An 18,825-nucleotide genomic window follows, 5' to 3' on the forward strand; every position below is an offset into this window, starting at 1 on the left:
TTTCTTCAACCATGCTGTAAACCCAAGTCAAATGGAGGGGTGATGGAATTTAAGAAAAGTATGTTAAGAGAGAAATGGAAGCATCATGATAGGTTCAAGTACCATAACAACTAGTACAGAAATCAAGTTAGGAAAAGCGTATTACAGGCCTAATCACTGTAAATATAACTGCGTGGATTCAGAGCACACTTTTGTTGTTGTTGTTGTCAGTCATGGGGCTTGAAGTCAGGGCCTGGGCGCTGTCCCTGAGCTTTTCTGCTCAAGGCTAGTGCTCTACCACTATGAGCCACGGCTCCACTTCCAGTTTTCTGGTGGTGAATTGGATATAAGAGTCTCATAGACTTGACTTTCCTGCCCTGGGTAGCTTAGAACCATGATCCTCAGATATCAGCCTCCTGATATGCTCTGATGAAATACCTGTGACCCATTGGCAACCAGCTTAAAAGCCAACACTTTAGAAAGGTTATCTTGGAAAACCCAGTGAGAACCAGAAAAAGAAGGCCAAAATCCATTTTGAATAGTAACCAAAGGCTCATTATGATTTGAGGAACTTGTGTTCAATAAAATGGATAAATCATTGTAATCATCTTGGCTTGTTCTTGTCCACTACCCGCTCAGTTCCTTAGTTCCCTCATAAACGGACAGACTGGAAATCATCATAGCCATTAAAGCAGTTTTCAAACAAGCACAAGAACTCTCCCCATATTACCCTTCATGTTTGATAGGTCCTTGAACTAGTCAAATGTTACTTCTCTAGAAGCCAGTATTTATAGAGATTTTCTTACTTCACCTGACTCGGGATTCAACAGCTATTTCTATGGTATTTATAAAAGAAAACTAAATGGCATTGCAGCTTTTAAAGTAGAATAAACGTTGCAACAAGCAAATTGTTTACAACAACTTGGAAAGAAAAAAAAGATAAAGAATGAAGTGCCCATAGGAATCATTGTAAAGCTACCATAATATAATAATCTAGGAGGCCAAGTACATGTGAAAGACTCTAGAAAATTTCATTATTTTATCATGCATTGAGAAATATTTGTCATTTGTATTTAATTTATTTAATGGAGATTGGGACAAAAAGCCTACTTTGGATTATATGAGTTGGAGATCATATAAAACAAGGGTTTTGGGGGTTCTCAATTTTGGAGATTATCTTACACAAGGTCAAATATACAATCAAAATATCCAGAACACTATTTTTTCACAAGTTAGTATTAGGTGAATATTGAGCCATTTGTTTATTCATCTCAGATCTCAGAAAATTCAAAGTTCTGGAAAAGAATATAAATATTGCATATAAAATTATAGACATTTCTTTTACAAAATTAACTTTGAAAGTCTTCCCGTTTTTAGAATATTGTCTGTGTGTATTCTATAAGTTATAAAAATATTGAGAAAAAACATCCTAATGTCATAAACAATTTCTGTAAAATCATAGCTTACCCATAATCATTACTTTAGCCTTAGCTATATTTCTGAGTAAAAAAATCAGAACTCTCAGGCAAGAAGATAATTTATTGATTTGGGTAGTCATAGCTAAAAATTTAAATAATCTTCTTCTTCTTCTTCTTCTTCTTCTTCTTCTTCTTCTTCTTCTTCTTCTTCTTCTTCTTCTTCTTCTTCTTCTTCTTCCTCCTCCTCCTCCTCCTCCTCCTCCTCCTCCTCCTCCTCCTCCTCCTCCTCCTCCTCCTCCTCCTCCTCCTCCTCCTCCTCCTCCTCCTCCTCCTCCTCCTCCTCCTCCTCCTTCTTCCTCTTCCTCTTCCTCTTCCTCTTCCTCTTCTTTCTTCTTCTTTTCTTCCTCTTCTTCTTCTTCTTCCTCTTCTTCTTTTCTTCCTCTTCTTCTTCCTCTTCCTCTTCCTCTTCCTCTTCCTCTTCTTCTTCCTCTTCTTCTTCCTCTTCTTCTTCTTCTTCTTCTTCTCCTCCTCCTCCTCCTCCTCCTCCTCCTCCTCCTCCTCCTCCTCCTCCTCCTCCTCCTCCTCCTCTCCTCCTCCTCCTCCTCCTCCTTTTCCTCTTCCTCCTCCTCCTCCTCCTCTTCCTCCTCCTTCTCCTTCTTCTCCTTCTCCTTGTTCTACTTCTGCTGCTTCTACTGCTTCTATCTTTATTTCCCATAAAATTCAACATTATTAAACCACTCACAAAGATTTTGTTGACTGTGAATTTACTAGAAATTTGTTGTTGAATTTTTAGCTTTCCCATAACATTATATGAAGTGGGAAAAAACAAAATACCCCTACACCAATCAAATATCTCTACACCTATTTGTAGTGTACATCTAGTAATAACTCCAGTGTCATGGCTTCTTCACAGAACCTTGGAAATTACGGATGGGATAAACTTATATTTAAAAAACTTTATGTATCATGAATAATAATGCAAGTTAGTTAACACTAAGCACACATACACTTGCTTGTTTTTTAAATATATTTTTGTAAAGATACTGTACAGAGGGTTTACAGTTACATGATTAAGGTAATGAGGCCTTACAATGAGTCCTAATGAGTCCTAACAAGCATTGTTACCCCCTCCTTTGTTTTTCCCTTACCATCCACTTGCTTGTTTTTTTTAATTGTGAAAAAACTGTACAGAGTGGTTACAATCACTTGCTTGTTTCAAAGGAATTTTTTCTTGGATTTTTTAGCCTCTTGAAATATTAAAAAGATAGGAGCAATAGAAAATGAACTGGTATGCAACTGACATTTTATTAAGTAGCTTTTCATCACTTCATCCAGCATGTAAGTGCTGAAGAGCTATAAGTTGTCCATCTCTGCCCAAAGCTCAATATATAAAAATCATAAAGCACATAGTTTCCAATCTATCACAAAAGTTACATTCCAAATTCTATATGCAAACTCTGTGCTCACTTCACATTGTTCAAACTGTCAAGCCACACCCATGATTTCTCTCAGCTTCAGTAATATCAAATAAGTTGCTCTACATGTCTTGATTTACCATGAAAGTTAGGTGTCACATTTTACACAAATAAAAAATTACCAAAAATGTTGACAGCTGGCAAATTATGCTAACAGCTGGTAACAAATCATTCCTGACAGTCCAACAGTACACTACTTATTGCACAGCTATTAATATTATAAACAGCAAAATGCAAAAATTATAGCACTCGACTAGCATATTCCCTAAAGTGATAGAAAGGATGTGATGTTTATTGTAATGTGTAAAAAATGTCGTCTTTTCATGTTTGAGGTTTGAAATAGATTGGAGCTGAATTAACTATAAACAAGGGTGTCATCACCCAGTGCCAAAAGCTAAAGAGAATTGAAAAGTTCTGAATTTGAGATGACATAATACACTTGCAGTATATGGAGGGTGATGAATAAAATAGGGAAAGGAGATTGTAAGCAATAATAACCAGAAAATGACACTACACAATTAGCCATCACTCATGCAGTACCACGTTCTTGGTTAGCTTGGTTAATATCCATAGATAGTAGAAACTCTAATTGACACTTTAACAGCAATCAAGTGCTTGAATGTATCACTTGATATGTTGCTGATTCAACTGCCGGGAGTGGAGATTTACAAATTATTTACTGTCATGAAGCTTCACAGTAGGGGACAAAGCATTTTATTTTTGGCTTTTCTTTTGACAGTGATGGTTTGTTCCTTTATTCATTGATTTAGGTTTAGAAAAAGAGACACAGTAAGTACACATAGACATGTAGCTGAACCATAAGTCATGTCCATAACATCAATGCCAAACCGGAAGGTGTGTATCTAGATTGAGAGTCTAGCTTGATGGGAAAGAGAGAATGACTCCTGCATTGGGTTCAATGTCCATGCTGTAAAATAAGATTGGGAAATATCTGCCAGTGGTAAGTCTGTCATGCATATGTGCTTCACTTAGAGCAAACATTAATGGGGTTTAGAAAATATATTCAGCCATGAACTCAACTTGCTAAATGCACTTTACTTTTGTGATCCACCAGGATCACAGTGTTTAGCAAAAGCCTGGCCATCTCCTTGTTTGGACACAAGTGAAAGAATTGAAAAAAGAAGTTAAAGGAAATGAAATTAACTTTTATGTCCAGATGAGTTTTCCCAGATTCAAAGTAGCAATGTGATCTCTAAAAAGTCTACTTAAAAAAAATCTATGTATATGTATTTTAGAAACTTCCCGTGGTTTTAATTCTCCAATGACTGGAAGTAAGACTATAAAATAGTTTATTCTAAAAATAAGTGAAGACTGAAACTTCCTTTCCTTTGCCACCACATACATAGATAATTTATGGATAGATTTTTCACTTCTCTAACTCCCAAGGCTCAATTCATTTTCAAATATATGAAGAATCAGTTAAAGTGTACATTGAGTTCTTAATGAAACCTCAATATCTTCCCTTTTAAACGTTTTAAAGATTTATATTTCACAGCTGTTAAGAATACCAGATTGACTAGTATACATTTTATATTTGATAAATTGAATTAATCATAAAATCATTTTTAAAATAATTGCTACTACAATAAATATTTATCTCAACTCAAAGGTGATGTGAAAGTACTACATTTTCACTTCCTGCCAGCTTAGAAGAATTGTATATTTGAATGAGTCATTTTATTAGTGATAATTTTTAATCATTTATACTTGTAATTCTTTTTTTCATTTTATTTATGTAAATTTGAAAATGTAAAATTTGTAGCAGACAGATTAAAAAGAAATTATTCTTTTGTCTCTCTTGTTAAATGCAAGATTAATAGCATCGTGAAAACTCTGAATGCTAAAAACTCCCATCCAGCTACCTGTTCAGTGGATTTCGACTTATAACAATAAAATTAATTTAGATCAACTGATTACTTATGCAAAGCTATACCCTGCCTTCTCTGAAAGTTACTTTCTTTGACTTAGGAGGGTGTTCCATTGAATTGCTCATGTTCAGAAAGCCCCTCTAGCCTCTAGTGCAAATTGCTAAAGTAGAGATCAATGCATGGCTTGGCATTTCTCCTCATTCTGCCCCCATTTTTGCTTCTGAACTGTTTAAGGAATTTTGCATTGAGCAGTAGGGTTTCCATTACTATTACCATTTAGGAAGTGAAGGCCTATACTAGGAATCTGGGGTGTGTGTTATAAGATGAGGCACATTCTTCATCGTTTCTCACTTTTAGATGTGTCACTTTTTAGCTTCTCTATCTTCAACATGATGAGTGCTTCCCGTGTACCAGCCACTACTAGAAGCACTGATAAGAGAGGAGAAATATATTTATCATTATAGAGTTTAGAGTCATGTATAGGATGATAACAGTATTAAATACTGTTAATTAAAACTATAGAAATCTGCCTAACATATAGACTTACATTATTTGTACTGTATCAATATTGACTGGTTAATTATGACATATGTCATACTAGTGTTTGATATTAAAAGGAGAAGATGAATGTGTAATACATTAGAGCACTCTACTATTTTTATTTACTTTGTTGTTATTATAAAGGTGATGTACAGAGGGATTGCAAGTACGAGTCAGGCAATGAGTACATCTCCTTTCATCCAGTGTCTTCTGTTCCTCACACTCTCCCAGTCTCTCTCTCCTATCTTCATTCACAAGTTGTGTCGTTCACCTTCATCAGTGTCCCGTGAGTCCCAGTGCTGCACTTTTTACCCATTTCCCCTTGATTTCTGTGACTTTTGTACTCTATATGATTAACAGAGATTCTTTTACAAGCTTTTTTTATTATGTTTTTTTATTGTGAAAATACCACACAGAGGGGTTACAATTCTATGAGCAAGGTAATGAGTATATTTCTTATCAAGCATATTGCCTCCTCCTTTGTTTCCTCTTACCATCCTTGTCCTCCCATCTTACTCCCTCCATCTCCCTGCCAAAGTTGTAAAGTTTGTTTTTCAACATAGCATCTTGTCCATCTCATTGTTGCAGTGGGTCCACCTGTATCCCTATTTAAACAATTTGTTTTTCCCCTTCCCCTCCACAAATTATACCAACATCAAATACAGTGAAAACAGGGGTTATACCATGGGGGAGGGACATACAAAGGAACAAAGAAATCATCTTATAAATATGTTACAAACAATAGCAAGAAAGAAAAAAAAAACATTTAGTCCTTATCCTCGGGTTCATTTCACCTAACATCAACTTATCTGACCATTTCTGCTTGTCTCAGACATATGCTAGTTATTGCAAATAACTTTAACTGTTTCTCAAATATAAATTTTACTTAAAAGGAGAGAGAGAAGAAGGGTGGAAGCAAATTATTTGTGCTACCAAAACATAGCAAGCCAGTCCAGGGTGAAGATTCAGCCAAGGCTGAGATCAGCGAGGAGGGGGCAGAGTGAATGTCGGGGAACTTGATATCCAAAGTGAAGGAGGTTAAGCAAGATTGGAGGGTCAAGACATTGCTTTCCACTTCAAGAACCTGGGCTTTAAACTTACTGGGACAGAAGAAGGATGCCATTAAGTAGGGCTTCAAAATGTGAGTGGACTACAGTTTTGAAAGGAACTGCAAAGAAATGAGAGAAGCAAGGATAGAAGCAGCAAAATGGTTGGGAACCCTTATAATAATTTAGTAGCATGTGAGTGATCCAGAAGAGACTGTAGATGTTGGCTGTTTAGTTTATTGTTGTTATTGGTTTGTTTGTTTTCTTACTTTGGATGATTTTTTTAGGTACTAGTCCTAGAGCCAGGGCATCATCAAGCTTTTATACTCAAGGTTAGTGCTCAACCATTTGAGCCACAGTTCTACTTTCAGCTTTTATTTTGTTGTTGTTGTTAATAAGAAATAGTCTCATTAATTAATTCTTCCCTAGGCTGGCTTTGAACCATGGTCCTCAGATCTCAGCCTCCTGAGTATATCTAGGATTAAAGCGTCAATCACCAGTATCCAGTGTAGAGGTATTTTTAAAATAGAGCACGTACAATGTTGTAATTGAAGCCAGGTAACAGTGGCTCACGCCTGTAATCCTAGCTACTCAGGAGGTTGAGATCTGAGGATCTCGGTTCAAAGCCAGCCCAGGCTGGAAAAGCTGTGATACTCTTATCTCCAATTAACCAACAGAAAACCGGAAGTGGAGCTATGGCCCAAGTGGTAGAGCGCTCACCTTGAGCTGAAGAGCTGAGGGACTGGGGCCAGGCCCAGAGAGCAAGCCCCATGACTGGCAAAAAAAAAAAAAAAAAAAAAAAAATCTTGTAATTGACTACAACGTGTGAGAGAAGAAATGTCAAAATGTCAAAATTGACTCGAAAATTTGGGGAATTCCACAGGGATGGACTTCCTGTTTGTAGTGATTCATTTGGAATATATGTTGGAGAAATTTCCATTTGGAAGTGTGATTGCCTTGAGTTATACATTTAAGTCTAAGGTAAGTGGTAGCAAGTAGGCCGTGGAGTGAAGAAATCTAAAATGCGCTAATAAATCCAAGCTATCGCTATCAATATGTAAATAACTGATCTGTGCATCATGTTTAATGCCATTAGAAAAAAAGAAATCATAAAGTGAAGAGAGAAGTCCAACAATAATTTTGGAATCAATTAAAAGTCAAAGTGTAGGGCGGGACAGATTTAGAAAGAGATGCCAACCAGATAGGAGGAGGAGGAGGCGCTGAAAAAAAGCCACCCATTGTGCCAAAAGAATCAAGTATTTGTAGAAAGAATGCTGTCTGCAATAGTGCATGCTTCAGCACCAGTAAGAGGACCAAAGGTAAACTTTTGGGTTTAATGATGTGAAACTCACAACTACCACAAGTGGCCCATTTTGGGTGCTACATCTGAATGCTTTACTGAGCACAGAGAATAGAACCAGCATTGCAATAATTAGAACAGAGTAGCAGAAAAAATATAAATAATAAAAATAATAAACCATTTTTATACTCAGGAGCACAAGCCAGTAGAGAAAGCAATAACTGTGATGATTATAGACAGGAGGTATTTGCTGGAAAGATGGTTTGGAATAGGTGGAAAAGAGTAATATCTCGTGGTGAAAAAAAAAAAAACAATCTATAATAAAAGATGTAAAAGCTGAGCAGGGAGTTGTAGATGGTACAGAGAGAAAGAGGATATGAGGATAGGAGATTGTTCTTCTCAACTGCCTTAATAACGCTATTACAAAATAGTTTTGATGCTCAGTGGTATTGTAATTATAAATAGCCACGAGTAACCTTTGAGCCACCTGGTGCTTTTGCTAGAGGCATATGATAAGAGATCACCAAGACCCAGAGTGTAAAATCTACCTTCTACTGAACATTTCATAATGGCAGTATTCTTTTTACATTAGTATTTCTTAAGTCTTTTCCTTTGTAATGAGGTAACAGGCTCAATGTCTTCCTTCTTCTGTTGAGAAACACATTACTTGATATCAGGGAAGAAGTAATGATTTATTTCAGTAATTTGAGTCTCTCTGGGACAAAAAAAGGGATTGATTCCTTCCATACATATGACTACAAATAGTCATAATATGGCAAATTGCCAAAATGATAGTTGTCAATTACCAGGAATGATTGTTTGTCCATCATTATTGAATAGATGTAACTACATCTCAATGATACTCAAAAGTAACTTACCCATCTACATGCTATTTTAGTGAGTGACCTACTTACCTTTCTAAGAAGTGTCCTCAGACGTACTTAACAGAAATCAAATAAGGGGGAAATGCAAAAGCAGCCATTTTCGTCCATGCAAAGGAAAGGAGATAGAAATATCTGAATCTTAAAAGGCAAAGAAAGAAGGACATCTGTGGGAAGAAATGAAGAAGCCATGCAGTTTCTTCACATCATTTTCCAGCTTTTCTTTTCTTTTATCTTGAATTATGTTTGCCATCCTAAACCGGAGACACGGTTTTATCATTGTGTTTTATCTGTATTCCTTCCATGGAATGTCACACTGGCTTCTATCTGTAAATATCCCGTATCAAGGGCATCATACATTAAATCCCCATGTGTGGCATCTGTACCCCACTCTAAACCACATGCATGCAGCAGCACTTGATTAAGCTGTCACTATTACTTCTTCCTATTCCCAGAATCTGTCAATGCATGTCCATCTGTAATAGTGACCAAGATGTCTTGAAACCCAGGAAAAACCCAGGAGGGGATATGCAGTTGATTTTTCACCCTAGATAGAAGGATGTTTACTGGAAAGTATCTTGTGGGATATATACCATTTGGCCAGCAGAACTGTTCCTAGAAGAGTGTATCACCTAATATTTTAATTTTGAAAACCACTTCAGCCTTCTGATACCTGCGAAAAGCAAACAGATGCCCAGAGAGCCCCAGAACCTGTACAATACTGTGACTAACTGTTCTCATGGCAAGTGCTTTGGCTTGCTTATTAGAATGACAGTAGCCTTTGGAGGGAATGATACTGAACTCACATCTGCTGCTGCTCATGTCTAAGGCCCAGGTCACACAGCAATCCCAGGGATTGGAAGGGTGAAGAGCAACCAGCCTGGTGGGGACTAGTGGGCAGCAAAATGTCCTTCAGCATTCTGTGAATTGAAAAGCTGAGATAACAGATCCTCCTTAAGATGACCTGGAAAATTGAATATCTAGATTCAAATGCATGTGACTGGAAGAGTAGGAAAAGGACTTAGCAGAAGAAATTGAGAGTGATGAAGGAGGTAGCCTGGGGTGTGGGATGCATCATCTCTTGTTGGAGGGAAAGAATAATGTAGAAAAGGAAGGAACACCAATAGCTGAGGGAAGAGACTTTCATGTTCCACCAAGATAACATTGATTAACTTTGTCTAACCCGTTCAGCCTGAAAGTTTGGCCTGAGGGTTGTCTAGGAGATATGTTATTCAGGGCACAAGTTGATATACTGCTTTCAGGGAGAAAACACAGATCAAGACCTGGTTTTGTGGTTTCATGTTAAGGACCATGGAATTGAACCAGTGGTTTTTTTTTCCAGGTGGTTTTGTTTTTGCTATTTCCAGGGCTTGAACTCAGGGACCCTGCCCCTGATCCTTTCTGTGCTCAAGGCAAGCACTCTACCACTTGAGCCATAGCTCCACTTCCAGTTTTCTGGTAGTTTATGGGAGATACCAGTTTCAAGGGCTTTCTTAGCTGGGCTGGCTTTGAACCATGATCCTCAGATCTCAGTCTCCTGAGTAACTAGGATTACAGGCGTGAGCCACCAGTGCCCTGCCAACCAGTGTTCTTTTAATCACTTTTGTATCACTTACGAAGAGTATAATTCGAGACACATTGCTTTGCCTCCATAAATCTCATGCTTCTAAACTCAGATTCTAGTCAAGTATAACTTACAGATGTGTGTGAAGCTTACATACAATAAAACTTAGCTAAAGTGTTTAACAGACAAGCTGGCTAAAATAATAATCACTATTTTGGTTATTCCTAATAGGAAGGATTATGTCATTTACAGTAGTGTTATTTTATTTCTGATCTGGGTAAAAGTAGATATAAAAATTTCAAAAAAAGGAAAAGAAAAAAGAACTCTTGGGAAAATGCTGCTACCATAACCAAGTCTTGAGACAGAACTGCCTTTTTCATGCATGGTTCTGAAGGTCCTCCTCCTCCTGTTCCTATTCTTGTGTTTTTTTCATTATTGTGAAAATACCATACAGAGGGGTTACAATTACATGGGCAAGGTAATGAGTACATTTCTTATTGTTTTTGGTGGGTTGTGGGGCTGAACTCAGGGTCTGGGCACTGTCCCTGAGCTATTCAGCTCAAGGAAGTGCTCTACCACGTCAGCCATAGTCCAACTTCGGTTTTCTGGTGATATATCAGAGATACCATTTTCAAGGACTTTCCTGCTGGGCTGGCTGTGAACCGTGATCTTCAGATCTCAGCCTCCTGAATAACTAGCATTACAGGTGTGAGACACTGGCTCCCGGCTCCTGTTCCTCTTCTTTCTCTTCTGCTTCCTTTATTTCTTCCTTTTGCAATGGGGGAGGCTGGGGGGGTGGGGAGGTAGAGGGACAGTCCTGGTGTTTGAACTTGCACTTGATGAGCAAGCAGACACTCAATTATTTGAGCCATTCTCCAATCTCTTTTTGCTCTGGTTATCTTTTTTTTTTTTGCTGTTGGAATATATATATATATATATATATATATATATATGTATGTATGTATAATATATATATTATACATATATGTAATTTTATTTTATTTTATTTTTTGTTCTGGCTAGCCTGGAATGACATCACCCTGTTTATCCTGCTTGTGTATCTAGGATGACAGGTATGCACTACCTCATAGATTTCTATTCATTGAAATGGGGTCTCACAAACCATTTTCCTGGTTTTACTATAAATCACAATTTTCCCCATCCTCAGCCTTCCAAGTAGCTAGGATTAGAGCCATAAGCCATTATTTAATACTTCTTCTTAATTTATGGACTCCTAGATTTCTGTTCTCATTTTAGTCTGACTAGTCTAGGATAAATGTGGTTCTAATGCAAAAAAAAATTTATACAATTTTCAACGTACTCCCACTAAATTGATCTAAATCATATGTAGTTTTTCATGAATGCAAATACTAATTTTTAATGTTTAAAAGGGCTAATTAAATAATAGAATAGCCATACTAATATATAATTCTCAACAGTGGCATATTCATTCAAAATAAAAGCACATGCTCACAAACTCTAAAATCTGCAGTGTATTTCCCCCATTAAAATGACAGTGTGTTGAGCATGGTAGGACGAAAGCAATGGATTCTTTAATTGTAAATAAGATCAGTGAGATGTTTTTAACAGATGGGATTATGAAGAAAAGATGACTTTTCTCGTATTTTTCCATCAGGAATCCTTTTAAATCCTTGTGTGAATTCTCTTAACTGTCCCTAGACTGGCAGAGCAGCCGACAGTAGTTGGTGAGATCCATTTCCTGGCTCTCTCTCTGCCTCTTATGAACAGCAGCCTACCTTGGTAACTGTTCTGTCTTCCTGCTCTGTGGGCTGCTACCCAGGGGGACTTGCCTGGTTGGCCCATTGACTCTGCTCAGCACATGCTTTATCATTACTAAACAGCCTCAATTCCCAATTACGGGGTAATGGCATCATTAGTTTTACCATCGTTACTTAGTCATCATGAAGAGAAACAGGAAATATTGGAGGAAATCTGGGAGGGATCTGGGCACCTCAGCATCCTCTCTTTATGAACATATTCTCATGCACCTGCACAGCTCAGTTCATTAAAGCACAGAGAAAATCTCTTTCCAGTGCTCATAGTCACTAATAAAAAGCAATTGCTACTGAAGGCGAAGGCACAGGGACTGATCTTGTTTCCCCTTTCCATTTGTTGAGAATGAAACCAGAAGCCACATCCAGGACAGTTCAAATGTCAAATGATGGATTTTGCTCTGTCTTCCAGGGTTTACAACTTCTAAGTCACGCTTCAAGTAAGAAAAAGAAAGTATTATTTTAGTATTTTTATTTTTCTCTAAAAATTTCATTCATATTTCACTTACTGAAATAATATTTTCTCAGGATAGATTTTAAAAAACAAGAAATTTTATTTGGACATCTGGTCCTCATTAGATCAACATTGCAATTCAATTTAGGAGGATTAACTGTAAAAGATTTATTGCTGTGTGCTTTTTAAGGGACTTTTCTTCAAATAAAAATGTACTTGGTATTTATGATTGTTAAGTAGATTAAAATTCTATTTATACCAATAATAGATTTCAACATCCTAGGAAGTGTTTAGTTTTATGGTGATTACTGCCCATCTGTGTCATAGTTCAATAAAAATATCACCAGCCAGGCACTAATGTATAACATCATAATCCTAGCCACTCAGGAGGCTGAGATCTGATTATTTCAGTTCAAAGCCAACCCTGGCGGAAGAGTCTGTGAGACTCTCATCTCCAATTATATATACATACATATACATGTATGTGCATATGTGTATATATATATATATATATATTTCTATACAAATGCATATACATATACCTGAATTGGTATGTATACCTAAGTGTACATAGATGCACAAATATATGCCTATATAATCATCTTTTATTTCAGAAAGTTTCTAATTTATAAAGCACTTTGAGATTATTATCAATATTATCCTCTGATCTGCTCCATGCATGATATCACCAAAACGAAAATTGTCTTTATTTGCAGATGAGCAAATGGAGCTACATGACATCTCTTTGGGATTTCAGTATTTTAATAATATTTTATCAGTGCTTTATCCATCTTCATCTTTAATATTTAATATTTATCAATATTTATCCATCTAATATTTATCCATATCAATCTTTAATATTTAGAATGTTTCTTTTGTATTATTCTTGCCCTTGTTTTTTCTAATTTTTGCCGTCTTCACTTAATGAATGTTTCCGTTCAAATCACATATTATGGTACCAGGATATTTCTTTGGGCTACACCTTGATATTCTATGTCGACTTTCATATTTCATTTTTTATTTGTACAAAGTATCTGTACCTTCTTACAGCAAGCTCATTTTTGTGATCCATTTCTTTGGCGTGAGTTAGCTTCTTTTTCCTGTCCCTGGCTATAGAGGGCTAACTTAGATGTAGGAGAATCTTTTCTGACTATTTATTTGTGTATCTGTCAGGAAAAATACTCAGAATCAACAAATTACCTAAGAGATTGAAATAGCACCTTCTTTTCCAGCCAAAGGATGGACAAGACTCAAACTCCTGATTTGAGATTAACTCTTCTATTGGCAGCTGGGACATAAAGGCAACACAGTTTGCAATGCATATGGTTTACTTCCAAAGCATATTATTCCCAAGTGTACCTTGAAATAATTTGACCTAATATATATATGTGTGTATATGTATATATCATTGTTTTAGACTATTGGTTTAACTATTACAATCATTTCCTGACTTGAAAATTTTTAAGAATTAGTATGTCACATACCTGGGCTTTATAAGAGTCTACAAAGGCCTGCTAGGTTTCCTTGAACTAGAGTAAGATTCTTTGCATATAGATATTGATCTCATATTTTTCTGCAACACATTTCTCCTTTTATTTTTAAAACTATATCCTTGATGCAGAGATTGAGAGTTGAGATTGCTGATTCTTTTCTGGACATTGGAAAAATTAAAGTGCACTGGCTTTTGATAAGTTTGATCTACATGGTATTATCATTTCTGTTGTTAATCTTCTTGTTAGACTTTTGATTCAAAGGAACTAAAAACTACTCTGATACCACCACTGTCCCTTATTCCTTATTGAAAGTTTCAAAAGGAACTTTAAGAAAGGAAAAATGATAAAAACAAAAAACTATAGCAATCTCACTTAGCTTCTTGTTTTTTAGAGTTTCATGAAGACATTTTTACTGCATGGTCAGTTCCATGCTCTGGTATGCTCAGAAACAATCAGTTTTGTCTATAAGATGTAGAAACCTTTCTATATTTATGAATTATAATGGTATAATTCACTGCATTGGAGAATTGTGATGAATTATTCCTGATTTTTCCTGTGCGCATGGATAGCATTAAGCTTAGAAGGTAATATCATAGGAATTGACTGTTATATCACAAAACACTCACTTGCTTTACTCAGGAAGCTTATTTAAAAGGAAATCTCCAAATTATTACTGAATGCTCTTTGAAAATGTATGAATTACAAGTCTGTACCTGGGGATGTTAGAGCAACGTAACAAAGTTTTCTTTTTTCATTATCATATTATTTTCCACGCTCCATTTAGCCATGTTTCATTTAGTTGAACATTATAGAATCAGAATAATAATACTATCAGTGTGACAGTTGGGTTTTGTGATTACTTTGGATAAATCTGAGTTGATAGTCTAACTCTGATATTTACCTATTATTTTATCAACTTCATAAATCCTATCCAAACCACCCAACAAGTTGTTGTAGTGAAAAGAAAGACATGTATGGAAAGAATTAGTGTCTAATCTGTATTTATTGAATACTCAGTGCGTAGTAAATTAAGTTAGTAGGATTTTGTAGTTATTGTTTTGGTAGGAAGTATTTAGATGCTTATGGCATAATATACATAGATAGAAGTCTGGAAATCATTGGAAAATGCAGATATACTGGAAAACAAATTCTATTAAGAATAGACAATATTATTCCATTTATCTAAGCTTTGCTTCTCTAACCTAAAATTCCCAAGAATGGCATAGCTCGTTTTTGGGGGGGTGGGGGGGGTCCAGTCGTGGGGCCTGAACTCTGGGCCTGGGCATTGTCCTCAGCTCTTCAGCTCAAGGCTAGCACTCTACCACTTGAGCCACAGTGCCACTTCCAGCTTTTTTCTTTTTGCTTATGTGGTGCTGAGGAATCGAACCCAGGGCCTCATGCATGCAAGGCAAGCGCTCTACCACTGAGCCACCTTCCCAGACCCTGGCATAGCTCTTATAACTGAAAAATTATCCTCCATTCAACATTGTTTTGTTTTAGTCTCACCAAATATCCTAAGTATGTAGGCACTCTACAGTCTCCAATGTTTGTATGTCCTTTTAAGGATGTCTGAGAATTAGGAAACAAGTTCTTTGGTCCATGCTCTGCTTTGCTCTAATTAAATAGATTCTTAGTATGTATCATAGAATTAATATGAAATGAATTTGAATTTACTTTCATTTTGATGTATTTTTAAATCACCTGTCTTATTTCTTCTCCACTTGGTGTTCTACTTTTCTATGACATGTGTCCTAGTGTACAACACTTTCTTATAAATTTAGTCTTTTAGTCCCTGTCTACTGAATTTGAAGATGCTTTATAGAAGAGCATACATCTGAATCGCTCAAAATGGATCATCCTATCATGCCTCATGTTCAATCATAGAGGCCAGGGCTGGGAAGGTAGCTCAGTGGTAGAGCGCTTGCCTTGCATGCATGAAGCCCTGGGTTCGATTCCCCAGCACCACATAAGCAAAAAGGAAAAAAGCCGGAAGTGGTGCTGTGGTTCAAGTGGTAGAGCGCTAGCCTTGAGCTGAAGAGCTGAGGGACAGCGCCCAGGCCCAGAGTTCAGGCCCATGACCGGACCCCCCCCAAAAAAAAAATCATAGAGGCTATTTGCCAATAAAAAGACATTATTCCTCCTTATTTATTTAATTTATTTTTACTGAAACATTTTTGTGCTCCAATTACATATGTGATGCTCAAAACTTTGTAGTGATTTGTTATTTTTTTATTATTTTGTTTGATCAATGAATCTTTTATGGAGTTTGATTCTTGCAAATAAAGTATGTGCTATTGTAGAACAAATTGCCAGCAATACAAATTACAAGCAATAGCACATGGCACAACACAATAGTCAAACATGATCAGCACTCCTTTGTGTCATTATTCAAAGATTTCCAAATCTACTTAACAGAATAAGACTTAGTAATCGGAAAGTGCCTTTTCCCTATCACTTAACCCCAAGTCATAGCCTCTCTCTACCTTTATCCAATTAGATTTTATCCCTCCAGATATTCTGCTGGTTTTTAGCACGAATTCTAGGGGATAGAGAGGTGTAAAAATGTGGGAAGCTGACTAGAATTTATATGAAACTAAGATAGTATGTTATGTAGAAGAAAGACAGGATTCAAGGAGGCATGGACTGAAAATTATTTTTTGTCAGTTGTGGGGCTTGAACTTTGGGCCTGAGCTCTTCAGCTCAAGGCTAGTGCTCTACCACTTAAGCCACAGCACAACTTCCAGTTTTCTGGTGTTTATTTGGAGATAAGAGTCTCACAGTCTTTCCTGCCTGGGCTGCATTTGAACCGCGATCCTCAGATCTCAACCTCCTGAGTAGCTAGGATGACAGGCGTGAGCCACTGGTGCCCAGCTTAAAAATAATATAGAATTACTTGTACAGCACATGTTTTTTGCTTTTTAAAATTATCTTTAGGTAGTTGTACAAAGGAATTGCCACTTAACCAAGAATTCTATGAATGCACTGTCTCTTGATCAATGTCACCCTTTTCAACATTTTCATCCATCCCTCCCAACCTCACACTTCCCTCATTCTTTTTACCTTTGTAGGAATCACAGTGAGTACATGCTTCCTGTCTTTTCCTCTTGGCTCCTCTACTCCTTTCCCCTTGACCCCAGCAGACCTCTTTCAACTATCTTCTTTCTGGTGTTTTATTTTGCTGAACTTTGACTTTGCCTTACTAAGGAATTATACATACATTATATATGTTTGTATTCTTCCTTGAAAATACTTCATTCAGTTAATTCATTTGTGTAACTTACATATTGCCCAATGCATTTACGTATAAGCTTATAAAGTAAATCTAGTATTTAATTTTAATTTTAGAAACTCTTGCTCAAAGCCTTCCAAAATCTATTTTTCAGAAAAATTTGTAAACTTTAATGTTTATAGAATATAGTTTGCATAAAACAATGCCTTTAATCAACATGTAGTATATACTTTCCTTCATATATTTCTTGAGATCAACAAAGCCCATCTCTGCTATTTTGTTTATTTTTTTCTATTTTTGGCATGGTTAACACATCTACAAACTTGTTTATACCTAGAAATAAGGGCATCATGTTATTTGAGAAATTATAGACCATTTTTTGTATCCCTCAATCGTTGAACAAAAAGCCCTCAAAAATTTGATATGAAATCAGCCCACTAAATTTCATCATTCTTATGTTGAGATGCAGAAACTAGTAGTACATTTGCAAATATAGTACATATAGATTATATGTACTACAAATCACGAGTTGGTAATAATTTAATATGAAATGAGTTCATAAATGAAAAGTGAATGAACATTTAAATGACATCTTTCACACTAGATCCAGTAGCTGTAAAAAGGCTAGGGAAACACCAAGAAAATCTATTCCCTTTTATGAATGCTGGGCCACAGATGTCAATACAATGAGACAGATTTTTACCTAGGGAGCCTCTCTCAGGACAGACTGAATACACTTTCAACACAGGCAGAGTGAACCAGACTCAACTCCAGGGGGCAGAATGAACTGAAAAGACTAAATAAAATGTCTTTGAGATTGTCTAATAAACTATTTCTTAAATATCTCTATTTACATATACACCAATATCATTGCTTTTTATCTCTTAAACACAGTGCATGATAACAAACTTTGGAAGCACTTTAATTTTATAGACAAAAAGGCATGTGCTGCATAATATTTCTTAGGAAACTGGGTTGTTTTGTTGTTGTTCTTACTGTTAGAAGCAACTTAGATGACTGAAAGATTTCACATTTGTTATTGTGTTTTACTCAGTAAAACTTTTCCATCTCCTAGTTTCTATTACTGAAGCCCTAGGGCAAGTTACTTCATGCCTTAGCAGTTTCTCTTGTTTCTCAAGGAAAAGAGTGGTCTGAATTATTATTCTCACTTTACTCAGGAACCTGCGTGATCTTCAGGGGGACCATCTTCTTGTTGTGCTGTAATAGTTTTCCTCCTCCTCCTCCTCCTCCTCCTCCTCCTCCTCCTCCTCCTCTACCTCTTTTTCCTCTTCCTCCTTCTTCTCATCCTCTTCCTTCTCCCCTCTTCTTCCTCCTCTTCCTTCCCTTCCTTTCCCTCTACTTTCCTCTCCCTTTCCTTTTCCTTTTCCTTTTCTTTCTCCTTTTCCTTTTCTTTCTCCTTCTCTTTCTTCTTCCTCTCCTTCTTCTCCTTCTCAGCTTGGCCAAAAGTGTTTGGATATTATGAAAACTGGCAAAAGCAAAACTGTCCCTTTTTCAAAGCAACATCCCATGCTTACAATTGAGAACCAATGGTGTCAATCTGGAGATGAGAGAAAACAAATTAGTAGAACTCTCTGACATTAACTATCCAATTATGTAGATTACATCATAATTTTGTTATGGGCATTTTGGAAGAATATCATAATCACTACCAGAGAGATGGGGCCCAGGGTAGGAAATGATAACGTAGAGAAACTAATTGTGAGAAAGTCAGCAGGTGCCAAAAAAATAAAACCAGATTTTTTC

The sequence above is a fragment of the Dipodomys spectabilis genome, unplaced genomic scaffold (genome assembly GCF_019054845.1).
Source record: "Dipodomys spectabilis isolate Male_0828 unplaced genomic scaffold, ASM1905484v1 ptg000054l, whole genome shotgun sequence".
NCBI lineage: Eukaryota > Metazoa > Chordata > Mammalia > Rodentia > Heteromyidae > Dipodomys > Dipodomys spectabilis.